The following is a 5,000-nucleotide window of genomic DNA, read 5'->3' on the forward strand; positions in this document are numbered from 1 at the left end:
GTTGACCTGGTGGCCGATTCGCTCCCCGGGCACCAGGTCAACCTCCACTGCTTTCAGCGGGGGTTGACCTGGTGGCCGATTCCCTCCCCGGGCACCAGGTCAACCTCCGCTGCTTTCAGCGGGGGTTGACCTGGTGGCCGATTCCCTCCCGGGGCACCAGGTCAACCTCCGCTTCTTTCAGCGGGGGTTGACCTGGTGGCCGATTCGCTCCCCGGGCACCAGGTCAACCTCCGCTGCTTTCAGCGGGGGTTGACCTGCTGGCCGATTCGCTCCCCGGGCACCAGGTCAACCTCCGCTGCTTTCAGCGGGGGTTGACCTGGTGGCCGATTCCTCCCCGGGCACCAGGTCAACCTCCGCTGCTTTCAGCGGGGGTTGACCTGGTGGCCGATTCCCTCCCTGGGCACCAGGTCAACCTCCGCTTCTTTCAGCGGGGGTTGACCTGGTGGCCGATTCGCTCCCCGGGCACCAGGTCAACCTCCGCTGCTTTCAGCGGGGGTTGACCTGGTGGCCGATTCCCTCCCCGGGCACCAGGTCAACCTCCGCTGCTTTCAGCGGGGGTTGACCTGGTGGCCGATTCGCTCCCCGGGCACCAGGTCAACCTCCGCTGCTTTCAGCGGGGGTTGACCTGGTGGCCGATTCCCTCCCCGGGCACCAGGTCAACCTCCGCTGCTTTCAGCGGGGGTTGACCTGGTGGCCGATTCGCTCCCCGGGCACCAGGTCAACCTCCGCTGCTTTCAGCGGGGGTTGACCTGGTGGCCGATTCGCTCCCCGGGCACCAGGTCAACCTCCGCTGCTTTCAGCGGGGGTTGACCTGGTGGCCCATTCGCTCCCGGGCACCAGGGTCAACCTCCGGTGCTTTCAGCGGGGGTTGACCTGGTGGCCGATTCGCTCCCCGGGCACCAGGTCAACCTCCGGTGCTTTCAGCGGGGGTCGACCTGGTGGCCGATTCCCTCCCCGGGCACCAGGTCAACCTCCGGTGCTTTCAGCGGGGGTTGACCTGGTGGCCGATTCCCTCCCGGGCACCAGGTCAACCTCCGGTGCTTTCAGCGGGGGTTGACCTGGTGGCCGATTCGCTCCCCGGGCACCAGGTCAACCTCCGCTGCTTTCAGCGGGGGTTGACCTGGTGGCCCATTCGCTCCCCGGGCACCAGGTCAACCGCACCCTTTTTCGGCCGCCTTCGCCTCCAAATTTTTCCCCCCGTTTCCTTGCCCACTCCTCGGTCACTTCATACGCCCTCCCCCTTACATCCACCGTACGCAACACCTCCACCGGGCTTAATAGTCCACAACCGGGACCCAGGGCCTTCCCCGCTCTCAACAACCTCCACCCACGGTCCCCCTCCACCGGGCTTAATAGTCCACAACCGAGACCCAGGGCCTTCCCCGCTCTCAACAACCTCCACCCACGGTCCCCCTCCACCGGGCTTAATAGTCCACAACCGGGACCCAGGGCCTTCCCCGCTCTCAACAACCTCCACCCACGGTCCCCCTCCACCGGGCTTAATAGTCCACAACCGGGACCCAGGGCCTTCCCCGCTCTCAACAACCTCCACCCACGGTCCCCCTCCACCGGGCTTAATAGTCCACAAGCGAGACCCAGGGCCTTCCCCGCTCTCAACAACCTCCACCCACGGTCCCCCTCCACCGGGCTTAATAGTCCACAACCGAGACCCAGGGCCTTCCCCGCTCTCAACAACCTCCACCCACGGTCCCCCAAGACGCACGTTCCAAGCCTTAACCCTCAGACCATCCACCCCCCCTGGGGGGGACCCCACACCCACCTGACCCCAACTCACTCCCACCAAAAACACCACCACCGCCACGCCTCAACGGCCTGCCCCACCCAGCACTCCCACACACACACCTGCCCCACCAACGCTCCACACACGCTTTCTTCCCTCTCCCCGACCCGACCCAAGCCATCGCACCGCACCGGGTGAGGGCCTAAGCTTCCTCGCCCGCCCCCCCGCCCCCGACACGCAGGCAGGCAGAGGGAAAGGCCTCAGCGCCCCCCAGGACCGTCGCGCCGCCTTGGCCTCACGGCTTCCCTGCTCCCGCACGGCAGACACACGCCCCGCTCTACCCCCGCTGGGGCCAAAAGCTGCCTACGGCACCTGGGATTCCCAGGCGGTCACCCATCCAGGTACTAGCCAGGCCCGGGACGGTTTACCTTCCGAGATCGGACGAGATCGGGGGCATTCGGTCCGGTATGGCCGTAGGCCCCCGCCTCCCCGGGCTTTAGCGTCAGCAGCCTGGCCTCAGTCAGCCGGGCCCAAACAATTAACCCGGAGGCCGGGCCGAGGGAAAACTTCCTCCGAGCCGGCCCAAGGGGAAGGGAGGACGAGGACGCCGGGCCCGGGAGGTGACAGGACGTGCACGTCAGACCCGGGAAGCTGTGCGCCCCGAGGTTAACCCCCGGGCCGGGGCGGGGAGAGAAAAATGTTCTAAGTCCGGTAGGGACAGCAGGTCAACCCCGGTCCGAGGCGGGGAGAGAAATTTTCCAAGTCCGGCAGGGACAGCAGGTCAACCCCGGCCGCCGTAGCAGAGGTTGACCTGGTGTCCGATTCGCTCCCCGGGCACCAGGTCACCTCGGGCGCTTTAGCGGAGGTTGACCTGGTGTCCGATTCGCTCCCCGGGCACCAGGTAAACCGTGGCCGCTTTCAGCGGAGGTTGACCTGGTGGCCGATCCCCTCCTGGGGCTCCAAGTCCGGCAGGGACAGCAGGTCAACCCCGGCCGCTTTAGCAGAGGTTGACCTGGTGTCCGATTCGCTCCCCGGGCACCAGGTAAACCGTGGCCGCTTTCAGCGGAGGTTGACCTGGTGGCCGATCCCCTCCTCGGGCTCCAAGTCCGGCAGGGACAGCAGGTGAACCCCGGCCGCTTTAGCAGAGGTTGACCTGGTGTCCGATTCGCTCCCCGGGCACCAGGTAAACCGTGGCCGCTTTCAGCGGAGGTTGACCTGGTGGCCGATCCCCTCCTGGGGCTCCAAGTCCGGCAGGGACAGCAGGTCAACCCCGGCCGCTTTAGCAGAGGTTGACCTGGTGTCCGATTCGCTCCCCGGGCACCAGGTAAACCGTGGCCGCTTTCAGCGGAGGTTGACCTGGTGGCCGATCCCCTCCTCGGGCTCCAAGTCCGGCAGGGACAGCAGGTCAACCCCGGCCGCTTTAGCAGAGGTTGACCTGGTGTCCGATTCGCTCCCCGGGCACCAGGTAAAACCGTGGCCGCTTTCAGCGGAGGTTGACCTGGTGGCCGATCCCCTCCTCGGGCTCCAAGTCCGGCAGGGACAACAGGTCAACCCCGGTCCAGGCTGGAGAGAAAAATTTTCTAAGTCCGGCAGGGACAGCAGGTCAACCCCGGCCGCTTTAGCAGAGGTTGACCTGGTGTCCGATTCGCTCCCCGGGGCACCAGGTCAACCTCTGGCGCTTTAGCAGAGGTTGACCTGGTGTCAGATTCGCTCCCCGGGCACCAGGTCAACCTCGGGCGCTTTAGCAGAGGTTGACCTGGTGTCCGATTCGCTCCCCGGGCACCAGGTAAACCGTGGCGCTTTCAGCGGAGGTTGACCTGGTGGCCGATTCCCTCCTCGGGCTCCAAGTCCGGCAGGGACAGCAGGTCAACCCCGGTCCCAGGCGGGGAGAGAAAAAATTTCAAAGTCCGGCAGGGACAACAGGTCAACCCCGTCCCAGGCTGGAGAGAAAAATTTCTAAGTCCGGCAGGGACAGCAGGTCAACCCCGGCCGCTTCAGCTGAGGTTGACCTGGTGTCCGATTCGCTCCCCGGGCACCAGGTAAACCGTGGCCGCTTTCAGCGGAGGTTGACCTGGTGGCCGATCCCCTCCTGGGGCTCCAAGTCCGGCAGGGACAACAGGTCAACCCCGGTCCCAGGCGGGAGAGAAAAATTTTCTAAGTCCGGCAGGGACAACAGGTCAACCCCGGTTCCGAGCGGGAGAGAAAAATTTTCTAAGTCCGGCAGGGACAACAGGTCAACCCCGTCCCAGGCGGCAGAGAAAAATTTTCTAAGTCCGGCAGGGACAACAGGTCAACCCCGGTCCCAGGCTGGAGAGAAAAAATTTCTAAGTCCCGGCAGGGACAGCAGGTCAACCCCGGCCGCTTCAGCTGAGGTTGACCTGGTGTCCGATTCGCTCCCCGGGCACCAGGTAAACCGTGGCCGCTTTCAGCGGAGGTTGACCTGGTGGCCGATCCCCTCCTGGGGCTCCAAGTCCGGCAGGGACAACAGGTCAACCCCGGTCCCAGGCGGGAGAGAAAAATTTTCTAAGTCCGGCAGGGACAACAGGTCAACCCCGGTTCCGAGCGGGAGAGAAAAATTTTCTAAGTCCGGCAGGGACAACAGGTCAACCCCGGTACCGGGCGGGAGAGAAAAAATTTCTAAGTCCGGCAGGGACAACAGGTCAACCCCGGTCCCAGGCTGGAGAGAAAAAATTTCTAAGTCCGGCAGGGACAACAGGTCAACCCCGGTCCCAGGCTGGAGAGAAAAAATTTCTAAGTCCGGCAGGGACAACAGGTCAACCCCGGTCCCAGGCTGGAGAGAAAAAATTTCTAAGTCCGGCAGGGACAACAGGTCAACCCCGGTCCCAGGCGGGAGAGAAAAATTTTCCAAGTCCGGCAGGGACAACAGGTCAACCCCGGTCCCAGGCGGCAGAGAAAAAATTTCTAAGTCCGGCAGGGACAACAGGTCAACCCCGGTCCCAGGCGGGAGAGAAAAATTTTCTAAGTCCGGCAGGGACAACAGGTCAACCCCGGTCCCAGGCGGGAGAGAAAAATTTTCTAAGTCCGGCAGGGACAACAGGTCAACCCCGGTCCCAGGCGGCAGAGAAAAATTTTCTAAGTCCGGCAGGGACAACAGGTCAACCCCGGTCCCAGGCGGGAGAGAAAAAATTTCTAAGTCCGGCAGGGACAACAGGTCAACCCCGGTCCCAGGCGGCAGAGAAAAAATTTCTAAGTCCGGCAGGGACAACAGGTCAACCCCGGTCCCAGGCGGCAGAGAAAA

General features: G+C 63.9%; 1 non-coding gene across 1 annotated transcript; it reads right to left on the bottom strand.

Annotated features, from left to right (window-relative positions):
- Positions 1–2,101: 2,101 nt before the first annotated feature.
- Positions 2,102–2,220, bottom strand: LOC142006661 (5S ribosomal RNA). Its single transcript, XR_012643706.1, has one exon. It is a non-coding gene; the product is annotated as a 5S ribosomal RNA (ribosomal RNA).
- Positions 2,221–5,000: the final 2,780 nt, after the last annotated feature.

This window comes from Carettochelys insculpta, unplaced genomic scaffold (genome assembly GCF_033958435.1).
Source record: "Carettochelys insculpta isolate YL-2023 unplaced genomic scaffold, ASM3395843v1 scaffold_0103, whole genome shotgun sequence".
Taxonomy (NCBI): domain Eukaryota; kingdom Metazoa; phylum Chordata; order Testudines; family Carettochelyidae; genus Carettochelys; species Carettochelys insculpta.